Source organism: Eulemur rufifrons, chromosome 21 (assembly GCF_041146395.1).
Source record: "Eulemur rufifrons isolate Redbay chromosome 21, OSU_ERuf_1, whole genome shotgun sequence".
Classification (NCBI taxonomy): domain Eukaryota; kingdom Metazoa; phylum Chordata; class Mammalia; order Primates; family Lemuridae; genus Eulemur; species Eulemur rufifrons.
The window spans coordinates 25,269,888-25,288,922 of record NC_091003.1 but is presented as its reverse complement, the minus strand read 5'-3'; the positions used below and the strand labels follow the sequence as shown (position 1 = coordinate 25,288,922).

The 19,035-nt window shown below is 42.8% G+C and overlaps 1 protein-coding gene and 1 pseudogene across 5 annotated transcripts in view; both read left to right on the top strand.

Moving 5' to 3' along the window:
* The window catches only part of DGCR2 (DiGeorge syndrome critical region gene 2), an 86,697-nt gene that overhangs the window by 35,901 nt on the left and 31,761 nt on the right, over positions 1–19,035 (top strand). The window lies entirely within an intron of this gene.
* On the top strand, positions 1,237–16,186 carry LOC138401858 (NADH dehydrogenase [ubiquinone] flavoprotein 2, mitochondrial pseudogene; annotated as a pseudogene).

The following is a 19,035-nucleotide window of genomic DNA, read 5'->3' as shown; positions in this document are numbered from 1 at the left end:
TCCCCAGAGAGAAAAATAAAATCGATCCTACAGAAGCTCAGGGTCATGAATAGGTGGCCTGCTCTAGGACCGGGGCAGTGAGGGGAGGACAGTCCCCTTGACTCGTGATCCTGTGTCTGCCCTGTGGGGTAGAACTTTATCACATTGGAGGGGGGTTGGTGGGGCTGGTGAGGAGATTGATTCCTGAATATTTTTAATGTTGAGATTCTGAAAAATTTAAATTATAAAAATACACAAATGGGCCAGGCATGGTGGCTCACACCTGTAATCCCAGCACTTTGGGAGGCTGTCGGGTGGGGGGGGGGAGGGGAATCACTTGAGGCCAGGAGTTTGAGGTCACAGTGAGCTTTGATCTCACTCTACCCTGGGCAGCACAGTGAGACCCTGCCTCTTAAAAAAAAAAAAAAAAAATATATATATATATATATATATATATATCACAGACATATATAAAGAATAATATACTTATCATCTCACTTCCCTGAATTAATAACTGCTAAAATTTTGTCCTTTTTTTTTTTTCTAGTTTATTTCAAAAGAAATTTTTAAAAATCCATCATGGATATAGAGCCAAGTCCTCATTAACATTCTCCCCCCACCAAATAAAAAAAGAAAGAGAAAAATCTTTGAGGACTTTGAGTAGGGGTTGCTGATGTAACTACCCCTGCTCCACAATTCGTGGCCTTCCTGCGTGTGGGGAGAGTTCACACAGCCCCGTGGGACGCTCAGTCCCTCGCAGTCAGGCTGCCTTTGAACAGACTCCAGGATTTCTGGAGCGACCACACGCGGTTATTTCGTTGCCCTGCCGAAAGCCTGCTAGAAAAGAGTGTAAGAGATATGAAACCACGGGGACAAAGAAAATGGGAGAAGATGTCATGGTAGATGAGTCATCTCTGCGTGTTTTTCGAAGACAGAGAGTGGGTGGTGTGCCAGGTACAGCCGGGCACTCGGTACCCTCCGCTCCATCCGGGCTCCTCCCTGTATGTCAGGGGCTGGAAGTCTGGAGCTGTAGTACTGACACAGCCCTGTCCACAGGCTTCTGGATGTCATCTGCCCCACGAAGTGCATCTCAGGAAATGGGGAAAGTGGGAGGGAAGTAGAATCCTTTCTTCCTCGGGCAGTGGTGTGGGTGACCAGGGCGAGCTTTGCGGTGACTTCTGCATTCTCCCACTGGTCAGCCAAATCGGCTGCAGAGCAGCTGTGACACTGGCAGCGATTTTCTGCAGTGTCCTAACTATGGATGGCAGTAGTAGCGTCCTGACCCTGGGCCACAACCTCAGGGTGACATGGTGAGGCTAGAGGGGGCCCCTTACTTTTCTGGCCTCACCAGTCGTTTTGAAAACACTTAATTCTCTGTATTAAACCCTTTGAGCTTGAAATGGGTAGCACAGTTTCTGTTTTCCTAATGGAACCATCTTTGATATAAATGGGAATTAGCAAAGGATATGTAAAATTTTTAATGGAGAAAAGTTTACAATTTTATTAGGAGACATTAAAGACCTGAATAAATAGAACAGGGTGTTCTTGGCCGGGAAGGCTCAATGTGGTAAGGCTGTGGGTTCAGGGCAGCTTTACTCTAAAGCCCCACAGAGTTTTATGGGAAATGTGACAAGTCGATTCTAAAATGTTGAGAAGATCTAAGCCCTGATATTGTTGGCTCACTTGGAAGAAGGGGAGTCAGGAGAGAGCACTTGCTTACCAGTGTCAAGGCCTACTTTAACATTGGCTCAAGGAAAGCCACACTGGCCAGCCAGACAGAAGCTGTCAGAAACAGACCCAAGAAACTTGATACGTGGCAGAGTTACTGGGATTACACGTCACCGGGTGCAGGATGGACTCCTCACACACAGTGCCGTGGCCATCGTGAGAGGATGAAATTGGATCCCTGACTTACAACAGAAAGAAAAATCAGTTTGGGGTAAATTCAAGAAAAACTTTTGGAAGACAATATAGGAGAATATCTTTATGAATTTGTTACGGAAGGTTTTTTTTTTTTTTTAAATCACAAAGAATGTTCACTCTAAGACAAAAATGACAAATTTTACTAGATTAAAGTTAAGCTCTTCCCTTTATTAAAAGACCCCAATAATGAATGTGAGAAGAGAAGCCGCAGGGTGGGGAGAAGATACTTGCAACACTTGCAGCTTGGAAGGACGACGACAAGCACAGAAAGAACTGCTGCATGCGGTCAAAAGACAGAAACAGGCATGTCATGGAAGGATGGATGAGGAGGCTGGGTGCGCCAGCTCACGCCTGTAATCCTGTCGCTTTGGGAGGCTGAGGCAGGAGGATCACTGGAGGTCAGGAGTTCAAGACCAGCCTGAGCAAGAATGAGACCCCGTCTCTACTGAAAATAGGAAAATGAGCCAGGCCTGGTGGCGCCTGTAGTTCCAGCTACTCGGGAGGCTGAGGCAGGAGGATCGCTTGAGCCCAGGAGTTTGAGGTTGCTGTGAGCTATGATGATACCACTGCACTCTAACCAGGGTGACAGAACGAGACTCTGTCTCAAAAAAAAAAAAACAAACTTAGAAAAAGATATTCAACCTCATTAGTACTCAAAATATACATACAGTGAGATACTGTTGTTACAAATTCTTAGATTGGGAAAAATTAAGATGTCTGACAAAACCAAGTATTGGGGAGGATATATAGATGGCTTGGAAATCTTATCTGTTCCTTTGTACCCACTTTGGAAGACAGGCATTATCTTGCACAGCTGAACATTCTCGTATTCTATGGTCCAGGATTTCCATCTGGGAACACTCTGGGAAAATTCTCACAGCACTGATTGTACTGACACACGTCTTGGAAACTACGCAATTGTCCGTGTTCACGTGACGGTGGAATATTGTACCCCAGCGTCTACATGTGAATGTTAGGTTTATGCAGCAACCTGGATGAACCTTAAAAACAGAGTATCAGGTGACAAAAGCAAGTTTCTAAAAAACACATATGGCACAATGAAGACATGCAAAACAGACCGTTATATTACCTGCAGATATTAATGCATACACATGTGGGAAACTAAAAGGAACAAAAAGCACAACATTCTGGCTCCCGATTCCTCCCTGGTGGGGAGACGGAGGGATAAGACTGGGAGAAGCAAACGCATGCGTTCAGCCCCGCAGGTGATGTTTGAGTTCTTAAGTAGGGTGTGGGGAGCTAGTTCACTACTATATTTATCTTATGTGTATGTTTGTATTCTTTGGCATTTTTGAGATATTATGTAGTGGTTTTCTTTTTTTTCTTTTTAAAGAAAAGCCAGTAGAAGAAGAGTGAGGACTGACTTAGCGCAGCCGGGCTGCCGCAGCCGCGGGCCTGAGAGAATGGAGAGAGAATGAGGAGACACGAGCAGCTGCCCCGCGGCACCCCGAAGGGGCGCAGCGCTCGAAGGCCTGGGCGCTGAGACTGGTGGGCGTCAGGTGTGGGAGTGGGTGGGGGTGGGATTCTGTCTTGGCCCCCCACACTTTCTTCTCTCTCCGTAGCTGGTTGACTGTTCTCCCACCAGGAGACGGGGGGTTTATTTTCTAGGCCTGCACTGTCCAGCATGGTGACCATGAGTCACACGTGGCTTTTGAGCACTCGAAATGTGGCCGTTCTAAAGGAAGATCTGCTGCTGGAGACACACCAGACAGCAAAGACTTAGTACAAAGAAAGAGTGTAAAACATCTTGTGAATACTTACTTTTCTGGAGACAGGGTCTTGCTCTTTCTCCCAGGCTGGAGTGCATTGGTGTCACCATAGCTCACTGCAGCCTCAAACTCCTGGGCTCAAGTGATCCTCCTGCCTCGGCCTCCTGAGGAGCTGGGACTACAGGGGTGCAGCACTATACTCAGATAATTTAAAAATTTTTTTTGTAGAGATGGGTTCTTGCTATGTTGTCCAGGCTATGACTATTTCTTTATATTGATTACATGTTGGAGCGATAGTACTTTTTAATATATTAGGTTAAATAAAGTACTAAAATTAATTTCATCTATTTCTTTTTACTTGTTGAAACGTGGTTTGCATTACATTTCTGTTAGCACATGGACTTAAAGTCTGTGAAATAGGAGATGCCCAGGCACAACCCAGGGGAGTTGTGGAGGTTGCAAATAAGAGGAATTAAGAGAAATTCTCTGTGGTGACAAGGAGGACCCTCAGTCCGACCTTCTGTCCTGTCCCCCACGTGCCGGCAGCCAGGTCTGTTTGCCCAGGCAGGAGATCAGGGGTCTTTCCTGGAGACACTGGCATTTCCTAGAAGAGGTAGAACAGGTGTCAGCAAAACGAGGATTCCCAGCTGAGAGGCCTGCTGCCCCCGCCTGGTCCTCACCTCGGGGCTCCCCTGAACCCTGACCAGCCCCTGGCCCTCCAGTGCTCCCCAGATCTGGAAGAAAACATCCACCATGGCCGCTCACACACTCTGGACAAAGCATCCTAGACCAGGAGGGCCGGAACAAAGTGGCCTGAGGCGGCCACTCTGCTGTAGTGACATGGTGGTTACATGGGGGCCTTAGAACCAGGGGCTGGTACCTGCCCTCACCGTTGGCTGCCTGTGGTCCTTTGGCCGAGTTGCGTCTGCCAAATATTAATAATGGTGCCCTCCACTTGGGGTTGTTGTGAGGATTCAATAACATGATACATACAAAGTGCTTAGGAAAGAACATGGCACACATTGATCCTTCAATGTATATTAGCATTTATTTTATTAATTCAGATAGTAAAAGAAAACCTTAAAAGTATATTCTGACATCAAGCAAACGGTGGTCTGGGAAGCTCCAGGCCCTCATTCTGCCACAGAAATGTTAAAAAGCAACGAGAGGATTGATACAGTAACTCTGTGGAAACTCTGCAAATAGTCAGAGGTTTACACCACCTGAGCAAATGCTTAATCAGGAAACAGCCACATTCAAAGTATAGGTGGAGTATCCCTTATCTGAAATGCTTGGGACCAGAAGTGTTTTGGAGTTTGGATTTTTTTGGATTTTAGAATATTTCCCTTATACCTACCGGTTAAGCATCCTTAAATGCTCCAGTGAGCGCTTCCTTTGAGCATAATGTTGGCATTCAGATTTTGGAGGATTTCAGAATTGGGATTTTCGGATTAGGAGTGCTCTTGTAATAGGAAATTCTGGGACATTTGTACTTGCCCTTGTCCCACGTCCTCCCCGTGTGGCAGCAAGGTCTGAGGGAAGCAGCGGCCCAGTCCCCAGTCCCCTCCCCCCAGCCAGAGGGAGCGGAGCTCACCTTGCAGTACTCCAGCCCGTCTGGGCACTGCCCGCGGGGCTGCTCGCTGTTCTGCCTGACGTGGAGCTCGGATCTCACTGTGGGGAAAGTGGAAAGTGGTAGGCCCTGCTGGGAAGAGCCGCAGGGGGACTGCAGCTGTACAGATGCCTTGGGCAGAGGACAAAGGCTGGAGAAATACAGCACAACACCCTAGACCCTGGGAAGCATTCTTTGGAAAATTAAACCAGCCTTGTATACTTGGGAATCAAGAAAAGCTCACACATGGGCTCAGGTAAGATACATGCACAGAAAAGACCCAAGAAGACCTTAAATCTTCCTCCTGGGCTGACCACAGGGCTTAGACCAAGCCCTGATAATTCAGGAGATCTTCCTTGGCACAGAGGCAGTCTGCAAAGACTGGGAGAGGTGACTGAGTTTTCAAATCTCTAATCAAAAGAAAAAAAAAAAAGTCGCTGGGTGTGGTGGCGTGCGCCTGTAGTCCCAGTTACTTGGGAGGCTGGGGTGGGTGGGAGGATCGCTTGAGCCCAGAAGTTTGAGGCTGCAGTGTGCTATGATCATCCGTGTGAATAGCCACTGTACTCCAGCCTGGGTGACATAGTGAGAGCTCATCTTTTAAAACAGAAAAAACTAAAGGATACAAAGAAACAGGAAAATGTGGCTCCTTTAAAGGAAGAAAATAAAGTGACAGAAACTATCTCTGAAGAAGCACAGGCATTGGACATAGTACACAAAGACTTTAGAACAGCATCTTAAATGTGCTCAAAGAGCTAAAGGAAAACACAGACAAAGAACTAAAGGAAGGTGGGTACAGTGGCTTGAGCCAACGTGGTAGTTTGCACCTGTAATCCCAGCTATTCAGCAGGCTGAGGTGAGAGGATCACTTGAGGCCTGGAGTTTGAGACCAGCCTGGGCAACATAGTGAAACCTGGGGCCGGGCGCGGTGGCTCACGCCTGTAATCCTAGCACTCTGGGAGGCCGAGGTGGGCGGATCGTTTGAGCTCAGGAGTTCGAGACCAGCCTGAGCAAGAGCGAGACCCCATCTCTACTAAAAATAGAAAGAAATTATATGGACAGCTAAAAATATATATAGAAAAAATTAGCCGGGTATGGTGGTGCATGCCTGTAGTCCCAGCTACTCGGGAGGCTGAGACAGGAGGATCGCTCAAGCTCAGGAGTTTGAGGTTGCTGTTAGCTAGGCTGATGCCACGGCACTCACTGTAGCCCGGGCAACAGAGTGAGACTCTGTCTCAAAAAAAAAAAAAAGTTAGCTGGGCACGGTGGTACATCCCTATAGTCCTAGCTACTCAGGAGGCTGAGGCAGGAGGATCCCTTGAGCCTGGACAATATAGTGAGACCTTGCCTTAAAAAAAAAAAATAAAACTAAAGGATATCAGGACAATGATATATGAACAAAGTGAGAAATCAAGGAACCAAACAGAAACGGTGGCCCTGAAAAATACAATAACTGAACTGAAAATTCGCTGCAGGGGCTCAGCGGGAGACTTGAAAAAGCAGAGGAAAGACTAAGTGAACTTGAAAACTGGACATTTGAAAGTAGAAAGGTGAACAAAGTGTAAGGGACTTAATAGGATCACCCAATAGCAGAATACGCATTTTTTTTCTTGAGTGCATATTGAACAGTCTCCAGGATAGACCATGTGTTTAGGGCACAAAACAAGTTCTTAATAAATTTAAAAGACTAAACTCATAGAAAGATTCTTTTTGATTACATTAGAAATAACAGAAGAGAAAATTCACAAATACAAGAACATCATACTCTTAATTATGGGTCAAAGAAAAAATGTTGGGAAATTATTAATAGAAAATGTCCTGAGACAAATGAAAACATGGCAGCCAAGTGCAGTGGCTCATGCCTGTAATCCCAGCAACCTGGTAGGCTTGAGGTGGAAGGATTCTTGAGCCCAGGAGTTTGAGATTAGCCCTAGGCAGAACAAGACCCTGTCTCTAAAAAAATGGGGGAAAAAAAATTAGCCAGTCATGGTGGTGCATGCCAGTCGTCCCAGCTACTTAGCTACCAGTGTGGCTGAGCCTGGAGTTCAAGGTTGCAATGAGCTGTGATTGTGCTGCTGCATTCAAGCCTGGGTGAAAAATGAAAACACAATATACCAAAACTTAGGGATGCAGTGGAAGCAATAAGTTATTTGAGAAGATCAAGAAATTGACAAACCTTTAGCTAGATTGACTAAGAGGAAAAAAAGAATACTCAGATAACTAAAATCAGAAATGAAAGTTGGGACATTTCTACCAACTTTACAGAAATAAAAAGAATTGAGTACTGTAAAGAATTTTATACTTAACAAATTGGGTAACCTGAATGAAGTAGACAAATTCCCAGAAACACACAACCTGCCAAGACTGAATTGTGAAGAAATAGGAAATCTGAATAGGCCTATAATTAGTAAGGAGATTAGGTTGAATCAGTAATCAAAAACTTCTCAAAAAAAGAAAAGCCCTGGACCAGATGGCTTTACTGTTTAATCCCACCAAACATTTAAAGAAGAATAAACACTAATCCTTCCCAAACTTTTCCAATAACTTGAAGAGGAGGGAACACTTCATAATCAATTCTGTGAGTCCAGCATTATCCTGATACCAAAGCCAGACAAAAATACTACTAGAAAACTACAGACCAGCATCCTTTATGATGCAAAAATCCTCAAGAAAATACTAGCAAGCCAAATAGTAGCATATGGAAAGGATTTATATACCAGGACCAAGTGGAATTTATTCCTAGGATGCAAGAATGGTTTAACAAACTAAAATCATTATAATACACTAGACTAGATATGGGGGAGGGGTGTGGCGGGGGGAGGGAAACCATATGATCATCTCTATGCAGAAAAAGTATTTGGCAAAATTCAACACCCTTTCATGAACAAAACACTCAACAAACTAGGAATGGAAGGAAGCTGCTACTTCAACATAATAAAGACCATATATGAAAAACCTACAGCTGACCCAATGGTGAAAGACCAAAAGCTTTTCCCTGAAGATCAGGGACGAGACAAGGATGCCTGCTTTTGCCACTTTTATTTACCATAGTATTGGTAGTTAATTGCCCACAACAATTTGGCAAGAAAGGAAATTAAGGAAGCAATTTCATTTGCATCAATATTAAAAAGAATAAAATACAGATACTCCTTAACTTTTGACAGGGGTATGTCCCAATAAACCCATGGTAAAGTCAAAAAATCGTTAAGTTGAACCATTTTAAGTTGGGTGCGTCTGTACCTAAGAATAAACTCAACAAAGGAGATGAAAGACTTGTACGCTGAAAACTACAAAATGTTAGAAGTTAAGGAAGACACAAATGAATGGACACATTCATTGTCCATGCTTGTGGACATGCTTGTGGACTAGAAGACTTAAGATGTCAATACTACCCAAAGCAATCTACAGATTCAATGTAGTCCTTATCAAAATGCCACAGGATATTTTGCCAAAATACAAAAATCCATCCTAAAATTAATATGGAGTCTTAATGGCCTCCTAATAGCCAAAACAATCTTAAAAAAGAACACAGTTGAAAGCCTCACTCGTACTGATTTCAAAACCTACTATTAAGGCCGGACGCGATGGCTCATGCCTGTAATCCTAGCACTCTGGGAGGCCGAGGCAGGAGGATCACTCGCGATCAGGAGTTCGAGACCAGCCTGAACAAGAGCGAGATGCCGTGTTTGCTAAAAATAGGAAGAAATTATCTGGACAGCTAAAAAAAAATAAAATAAAATAAAATTATCTGGGCATGGTGGCGCATGCCTGTAGTCCTGCTACTTGGGAGGCTGAGGCAGGAGGATCACTTGAGCCCAGGAGTTTGAGGTTGCTGTGAGCTAGGCTGACGCCACGGCACTCTAGTCCGGGCAACAGAGTGAGAGACTGTCTCCAAAAAAAAAAAAAAAAACCCTACTATTAAGCTACGATAATCAAAACAGTGTGGTACTGGCATAAAGCCAAATATAGACTAGTGGAATACAATACAGAGCCCAGAAATAAACCCTTGTGTATAGTGGTCAAATTATTTCTCATAAGGGTGCCACGACCGTTCAGTGGGAGAAAGGGCACCTTTTAGTAAATGGTGCCGGGACACCTGGACATCCACATCAATAGAATAAAGTTGGACCCTTGACTGATGATATACAAAAATTAATTCAGAATGGACCAAAGACTTAAATGTGAGATCTGAAACTATAAAACTCCTAGAAAAACAGAAGGAAAGCTTTGTGACGTTGGGTTTAGCAATGATTTCTTACATAAGACACCAAAAACAGGCACTAGAAGAAAAAATAGATAAATTAGACTACATTAAAATTTAGTTCTTAAAAATGAAAACCAGTCATTCTATTTTAATAAGGGTATAATTCCAAATGAAAATATATTTAAGCAGACCAAATAAGAGATACATAGTGCAAAATTTATTTGGAGTATAAAGAAAAATACATTGTCAACAGATTGTTGAAAAAATATATTAACAAGTCTTTTCTATTTTCATTTCAACTCTTTTATATCTTTCTGTTCTCTATATCTTTTATCTCTGGATATTTTAGGCTCCCTTTTGTCCTCCATTAACTGTTAATCAGACCTTTAAAGAAATTTATTAGCTCGAAAGGAAAAATCTTTATAGACATCAGTAGCAGAAATTATTCAGATTACATTCTTGACCACTATATGCTAAAACTAGAAATTAACAATTACATTTAAATAACAAAAATTCAGCCATTTGAGAATTTGAAAAAGCATTCTCTTAAATAATTCCTATGGCAAAAAAGAAATTAAAAGTATAATTTTAGATAGCAGACTGCTTAGAACAATGTCTCTTAAGTTTTCTAAACTCAGGCCTCTTCAGTTACAACGATTTAGCCAAGTATTACTTGAAAAATTTTTTGTGTTCAAGTGTACTATACATGCAACAAAATATACAGATACCAAGTGTGATTTGATGTATTTTGAGAATATATATGCCTGTGATGTATATTTAACTTTATAAAATTTAGACAGAGTCTTCAAAAGTAGTTGTTGAATTGCACCAGCATTTGCTGTTTACTTGAAATACATCAAAATTGAAAACTTCTGTTCATTAAAAGAAACATTCAACAGAGTGAAAAGGCAGCCTACAGAATGGGAAAATTTGAAAATTGTTTATCTGATAAGGGGCTAACATTCAAAATATAAAAAGAATTCCTATAGCTCAACAACAAAAATCAAACAACTCTATGAAAAATGGGCAAAGGACTTGAATAGACATTTCTCCAGAGGAGATATACAAATGGCCAACAAGCACATGAGAAGGTGCTCAACATCACTAATCATTAGAGAAATGCAAATTGAAGTGACAATAAGATAGCTCACACTCATTAAATAGACAGTGGCAAGTGTCGGTGAGGATGTGGAGAAATGAGAACCCTTGTGCAGGGCTGTTCAGAATGTGAGATGGTGCAGGCACTATTACGGTATGGCAGTTCCCCACAAAATTAAAAATAGAATTACCAGTAGCAATTCCACTTCTGGGTATGTACTCAAAAGAACTGACAATAGGGACTCGAGATATTTGTATTCCCATGTTCACAGCAGCATTATTCAACAGTAGCCAAAAGATGTGAGCAACTCAAGTGTCCATCAGCTAATGAATGGATAAGCAAAATGTGGTCCACGAATACGATGGCATATTATTCAGCCTTAAGAAGGAAGGACATTCTGACACATGCCGTGTAGATGGATGAACCTTGAAGACATTACGCTCAGTGAAATAAGCCAGCCAAAAATAACGTACTGTTGACTGTACTGATATGAGGTTCCTAGTACTCACATTCATAGAAAGTATACTTTTGCTTTAAATGGTTAAAATGGAAAATTTTGTGTTATATATATTTTGTCTTCCAAACAGGAGCAGAAAGCTGTGACAAGGAACAATTGAGCCAGAAAGAGCCCTTATAAATTAGAAATGAGCCCTGAAAATTCAATCTGATAAGGGTTCCTTTAAAGAAAATAGAGAAAACGGGAGTGGAGAGAATTAGCAAAGAAGTCCCGTAGGAAATTCCCCAGAAATGACAGACTGCGGCTTTGGATGGGAAGGGCCTGGCACGGCACTTTTTTCTAAAAGACGTGTACGAGATAGCTGTGTGTGACTGCAGGACATCAGCAATACGGAGGACACCGGACCTTCAAGGAGGGAGACACAGGTTGCGGGGCAGGAGGACTCCGTCTCGTTTTTGTTGGCACAACCTTTTGTTTTCACTCTGGAGTTGATCGTTGTCATCATCATCATTTTGGTTTTTGGGTAGCAGCTTTGAGGTGTAATTCACAGACTGTACAATTACAATGGCGTTTAGTGGATTTTTAGCATATTCACAGTGTTGTACATCCATCATGACAGTCAGTTTTAGACTAGTTTTGTCACACCAGAAGGAAACGGGTACCCATTACAGACACTCTCCATTTCCCCTAAAGCCTCCTGGCCCCAGGCCACCGTGATCTGCTTTCTGTCTCTGTGGATTTGCGTCTTGTGCACATTTCACAGAAGTGGAACCACACAATGTGCAGTCTTTGTGACTGGCTTCTTTCACTTAGCATGATGTTTTCAGTGTTCATCCGTATTGCTCTCTCTTTGGTTTACTTTTTTTTAATATCTGTATCTCCATGATAGGTCTTTAATAATTTTTTAACAGCTTTATTGAAATATAGGCCAGGCGCAGTGGCTCACACCTGTAATCCTAGCACTCTGGGAGGCCGAGGCGGGTAGATCACTCGAGGTCAGGAGTTCGAGACCAGCCTGAGCAAGAGCAAGACCCCGTCTCTACTAAAAATAGAAAGAAATTATCTGGCCAACTAAAATATATATATAGAAAAAATTAGCCGAGCATGGTGGCACATGCCTGTAGTCCCAGCTACTCAGGAGGCTAAGGCAGGAGGATCGCTTGAGCCCAGGAGTTTGAGGTTGCTGTGAGCTAGGCTGACGCCACGGCACTCACTCTAGCCCGGGCAACAGAGTGAGACTCTGTTTAAAAAAAAAAAAAAATATATATATATATATGAAATTTGCATACCATAAAATTCACTGGTTTTAGAAGTGTGCGATTCAATGATTTTTAGTAAATTTGTGGCAACCATCGCCACAATTTTAGAATAATTTCATCATCCCAGAAAGAACCCTTGCGCCATTTGCAGTTACCCCCGTTCCCTTCCCCAGTCCCGGGCAAACACTGTCTGTTTTCTGTCTCTTGTAGGCTTGCTTTCTCTAGACATTTCATATAAATGAGTCATGTAATAAGCGTTCTTTTGTGGCTGGCTTCTTTCACTTAGCATAATGTTTTTGAGGCTCATCCATGTTGCAGCCTGTGTTGGTAGTTCATTACTTTTCATCGCCACATACTCTATTGTATGGATACCACATTTTTTTAAATCCATTCAGTGTTTGATGAGCTTCCAGTTCTGGGCTATTATGAGTAATACTGCTGTGACCGTTGGTGTACCAGTTTTTGCGTGGACATACACTTTCATTTCTCTTGGGCAAATACATAGGAGTGAAATTTTGGGGTCATAGGGTAAATTTAAGAAATTGCCAAACTATTTTCCATTGGGGCTGTAGATTCACATTTTTTTCTTTTGTTTTGTTTTGTTTTAGAGACAAGGTTTCACTCTGTTGCTGAGGCTGGAGTGCGGTGGTGCCATCATAGCCCACAGCACCCTCAAACTCCTGGACTCAAGCCATCCTCCTGCCTCAGCCTCCCGAGGAGCTGGGACTACAGACATGTACCACCATGCCCGGCTAATTTTTTTTCTGTTTTTTATAAAGATGGGGTCTTGTTCTTGCTCAGGCTGGTCTTGAATTCCTGGGCTCAAACAATCCTCCCACCTCAGCCTCCCAAAGTGCTAGGATTATAGGTGTGAGCCACCGCACCCAGCCTGCTTCACATTTTTTTAAAAAACAACATAGCAGTCCCTCTCTCCTGATGTCCCCTCAGTTGTAGATCTACCATGTGTTCTGCCAGGCGGAGTTCTTTGGATTCTTCTCTCCTGGAGCCCCCAGCTACCCCGGCCTGTTAGCGCTGTTGTGCCAGCTGCCCGCCTGTACTGTTAAGGTGGGGGAATCAATTGATTTTGCCTTCGTGTCTCTCTTATGTTGGACCCTCGGTTTCTGGCTTTCATATCTTTCTTGTTTTGGTTTATTCCCTCATTTTAGTGGGGTACCGCCTCCTTTGTAACTTCTGCAGAAAAGGAACATGGGAGACAAAAGTTTTTGTTTCCTTTTTTTGCATGTCTGAAATGTCTTTATTTTACCTTCATACATGGTAAGTTCGGCTGGATTGAGAATGATAAGCTAGAAGTAATTTTTTCCTATAATTTGAAAAGTCTTACTCCATTTTTTTACAAGCTTTCAGAGTTGCTGGTGCCATAATAATTCCTGACTCTCTGAACATAACCTGTTTTCTTTCTGGGAATTTTGAATACCTTTTGGGCCATTGTCCTGGATACTCATCTTAGACTCATACCTCTCATTTTAGGGAAAAGAATCACTAGATTTCATCTCTTCCTGTTCTCTTCTGCTTTCTTTTTTGTTCTCTGTTTCTGAAACTACTGTTAATGGGAATTGGAGTTCTTGGACTTATCCTCAATTTTTGATGTCTCCAGTTTTCCATCTCTTTATTATTTCACTTTTAGTAGGTTTCTCCTTCTGCCATACCTTTTAATGAGTTTCCATTTTTACTGCCGTGTTCATTTCTACAAGAGCCGTGTCAGAAGAGTGTAGAGGTTAGTGCTGTCTCCACGTTCCTTCCTAACAGCATCCCTTTCTTGTTCTGTGGATACAGTAGAATCTCACTTTGTGCATGTTAATGGCATATTTTTGGTTTTGTTTAATGTTTATTCTGTGGTGTTTTCCTCTGGGGTTTTGGTCTCTGCCTTTCATTTGAACTCTCCTCAGAGGTTTGGTGTCCTTGCTTATCTGCTGTGTGGCAGAGGGACTTGAAGTTCTATACCCGTGGGCCTCCCTGGATGGGGAACCAGCTGGAATGTTTCATTGGGGATCTTCTACCCTTTGGGACTTTTTTCTTGGACTGCTCAGATTTTTCCGTAGAGAATGTTCCCAATTTGCCCGGACCCAGGCTTGAGTTCTGAGAGCTTAGTGGAGGAAGAGAGGCTGGGACGTCTGTCCCCGACCCCCACCCCAGTAAAGAACCCTGACTTCCAGCTGCACTGGTGTCCCTCAACCCAGAGACCACCTGTTTCACCTTCTCACCAGTAAATCAGCAGTTTACTGTTGATTTGGTTGCTGCTCGAGTTGTAGGGAGGAATCTGAATGTGTCCAACTTCCTCCCTCCAATTTTCAATCAGAGCAATTTCAGATCCACAGCAAAGGTGCATGAACAGTACAGTAAACACTCAAGTAGCCTTTCCCCGATTTGCCGGTAGTGTTTGGCCACTGTTACTCTCCACGTGTGCTTGAGAGGTTACAGATACCATGGCATTTTACCCTAAATACTGTCATCGAAGAATAAGAATAATCCCCTACAATTTTCACGTGCAAGAAATTTACTATAGTACTATTATATGCAGTCCATATTCTCATTTTTTCATTGTTTCTAAAATGTCTTTTACAGGTTTTTTTTAAATGCAGGATTTATTCAAGGATTACGTATGTATTTTTTTGCCTTCTTGCTTTGTTCTTTAATCTAGAATTATTCCCCAGCCCTTTTTGGGGGGCAGGGTGGTGGAGGGTGTCTTTCGTGACGTTGACTGATTTGAAGAGTTCAGACCAGTTGTTTTGTACAGTGTCCTTCAACTTGAACTTGTCTCTTTCCTCATGATTAGCTTTGGGTGATACTCTTTTTTAAAAAATCAGGAATATTACATTGGCCATAAATTGTCATATCGTAAGACACATGAGGTCACTTTGTCCTATTATTGGTGATGTTCAGTTTGATCACTTAAGGTAATGTCTTCCAGATGTCACTGTTGTAAATATTTCTTTCCCCTTTTGTAATGAAAAGTAACTTGTGGAGAAGTAGCGAATAAGTAGTGTGTGGAATGGTATCTAGTTTTTCCCCAACAGCCTCGCACTGTATTCTTTCAGGTTCTGTTGATGATTCTGAATCAGTTACGACAGTGATGGTTAAAAAGTGGCAATTTTTATAATTTTGTGATACACACTACATTTAATACATGACACTATTCTAGGTGGCCAGGGAAGGGTGAACGGTCTGGCCAGCCATATGCTTCTCCGAGGTGCTTGGGGCCTGGGCGGCGGGAAGACAGAAGGGAATTGCATAAGACACTGTGCGAGGTGGAGCTGGGGCAGTTTTATTTGTGTACAGAGGTACTCCTGAGAATAACCCAGATTTGATTTCATACCAGAAAACTATACGAGGGTAGAGGCAATTGTGAAAAACCATCCAGAAGGGCATGAAGCAGCAGCTGTGCTTCCAGTCCTGGATTTAGCCCAGAGGCAAAATGTGCAGTTGCCCATCTCTGCTGGGAATAAGGTTTCAGAAATTTTACAAGTACCTCCAGTGAGAGTATATGAAGTAGCAACTTTTTATACAACGTGTAATCAAAAGCCAATTGCGGAGTATCACGCTCAGGTCTGTGCTGCTACACCTTGCATGCCTTGAAACTCTGACAGCAGCGTACTGGATGGAGGCCGTGCAGGAAGAGCGTGGAATACAGGTTAGGGATACGACACCTGACACGTTTTTCACTCTTACAGAGGTGGAATGTGTGTGGGCCTGTGTAAACGCACCAGTGGTTCAAATAAATGACAACTACTATGAGGATCTGACACCTAAGGATATTGAAGATATTATTGATGAGCTCAGGGTTGCCAGAATTCCAAAATCTGGGCCAAGGAGTGGGTGCTTCTCCTGAGAGCCAGCTGGAGGCCTTCCCTCTTTGAACCACCACCCAGCTTTTGTGTGCGAGCAGCCTCCCACTTATATCCAACCGTAAATATGTCACTGGAGATATAAAATATGAACTTCCTATCTATTAGACAAAAAAATAAAAGATTAATGATACTATTCTATAAAGAGCTGTTCTATTTTCTCTTCTTTATTTTCTGGCACTCCGAGTCGCTCCAGGCTCATCTTGTACTTCCCCTGCCGCAGGCCTGGGGGCAGCCACTTCTCCCAGGCGACCTGCTCCCTCTGGGGAAGACGGTGTTGGGGAGCAGAGCTGTGGGCGTTAGCTCTGCCCTTCCTCACTGGGGGATCTACTGCGCTGTCCCTAGATAGAGCTAGAAACCTTTTTTAAAAAAAAATCTGAAGTTCATATTTATTGATACTTGTAACTCTAATCTACACTTAGAGTTCTCTCCTCCTCCCATTTCCTGTTTGCAGCCCCCTTAACCCTCATAGAACCCTGGTCCCAGCCTCGTCTGTGTTTATGCATTTGGCCAGTCCTACAATACACACGAGGTAGCTTTGAATTACTCCTCCTGCCGACCCATAGCAGACCTACTAAGTAAATGTCGTGGTTTCTTCGCAGTTCTAGGCATTGCTGTACGGTTTCCTCTTGAGGGTGTATAGTCAGAGTTCTTTACTGCAGAGTCCCTGGGATCCATTCTTTCTTTTCTTGTGTGATGTTAACATTCGGTTCTGTTTGTATTCAGTTTTAGGACTTTGCCTCCTCATCTTGCTTAAGTTACTTTTAATTTTTTTATTGAGATATAATTCATTTCCCATAGAATTCACTGCTTTAAAGTATGCAATTACATGGTTTTTAGTTTATTTACAAAGTTGTATAACTGATTTTTCAAATTTTATTTGTAAAATATATGAAATATAAGAAAGATTCAAGTTATAATTATAGGAAAAACACACTCCCTTTCTGTCCTTCACCCATTAACAAAAATAAGCAAATATATATGTATATTTTATTTCCTCTTTGTTTTTCCTGCTCCTTATATAAAAAATTATCTACTGTGTATACTATTTACACTGTGATTTTTTTTTTTTTATTTAAAAAATATCCTTGCTATTACTCAGTATCAGTTCATGGAAAGCGTTTTCATTCTGTTTTACAGCTGTATTGTGCCCCACTCCAGGGACCTACTATACTTTAATTAGTCTCCTGTGTATGGGCCTTCCAATTTTTCCCATTATTTTGCTATTAAAAATACCACAGTAAATAACCTTGTGCATATATCTCTCCACCCCCAAATTGTTGGAGATACATATTCAGTATAAATTCTAAATGTACGATTGCTAGGTTGAAGGTATATGTAGATTTGTTAAATATTGCCAGATTCCTAATTTTTCCACTTTCCCAGCTGTTGGCCTAGGATTTAGCTTTCTGGGCTCAAATGAGTTTACAGTGATTTACTTCTAAAATAAGACAATTTTGAGATGGACAGAAGCCAAACTGGGTAAGATACTGTGAGATACTGGGACAACAGGCAGACTGATGCGTGTGGTCACCCTCTCTACATCACCCTGTGTCCTCTGCTTTCCAGTTTTTAGAACGTTGTCATCCTCTTTCCTGCTCTGTTTGTTCTTGTGACCACATGCCTCGTAAAAAATATCGTTACTGTTGTCGCATTAGGTTTTAGGAGAGACTAGAGATGAATGAATGTGTTTGTTCAATGGGAAATCTTTAACCAGACGCTTCAAAAATGTTACTAATCTGGAATTTTTATACCTAAAGAAACCAGTCATGCATGAAGATAGAATAAAGAAATGTGCAGGCCAGGCGCGGCGGCTCACGCGTGTAATCCCAGCACTCTGGGAGGCCGAGGCGGGTGGATCGCTCGAGGTCAGGAGTTCGAGACCAGCCTGAGCAAGAGCAAGACCCCGTCTCTACTAAAAATAGAAAGAAATTATATGGACAGCTAAAAATATGTATAGAAAAAATTAGCCGGGCATGGTGGCGCATGCCTGTAGTCCCAGCTACTTGGGAGGCTGAGGCAGGAGGATCGCTTGAGCCCAGGAGTTTGAGGTTGCTGTGAGCTAGGCTGACGCCACAGCACTCTAGCCCGGGCAACAGAGCGAGACTCTGTCTCAAAAAAGAAAAAAAAAAAAAAAAAGAAATGTGCAGATAGGGACAGACTGAGAAAGGTCCCTGTGCCCTTTCTTAGGAAGACAATGGGAGACCTGACCTTGTGAAAGGAGAGGATAAAGCGAGAGAGAAGGTGGCCCGGGACAGGGGACGGCTCAGGGCAGGACCGCGGCTCTGCCCAGCCTGGGGAGCAGCCAGCTCTGACTGGGACGAGACACAGGGCTGGGGGGCAGGAGGGCAGGGGGTGGGGGAGTCCTGCAGGAAGCAGAGTGCAAAAGGGTGTTTGAGAATTCAAAAGTTTTATTCCTGGCCTTTATCTATTATAGTATCTGGAAAAATTAGTGGTAGAAATACAGAAAACTAATTTAAAGATGGATGCACATATTAACTTCAGGAGAAAGAAAGTTGTTAGAGAAATGAAATAACCTAAGTGTGCCCTTTGGCTCACTTACATTATTACATTAGTGTACTGGCTTTAATTACGAAATGGATTCTCCTCGATTGGAAGGTGGGGTACAGAGTTACCTGCCGTAACATTACGTCAGTGGGCAACATTTACAATGGATAAAACTAGGAAATAGGGATGTGAATACCAGAAGAAATAAGTGAAAGGGTGGCTCTGGGCAACAGGACTGGGGACAGGAGGCTGGGGAGGGAGGCGGGGTTTTCTGTTTCATCTTGGGTGAGGAGTCCTGCTTGTCAGCCCACTTTTGTCTTGTCTCTGCTGGCGGTTGAGACCCAAGGCTGCAGCCTGAATGTGCCTTAGGACTCTGGTGGCTTCAGCTCCTGTCATTGGCCCATAGC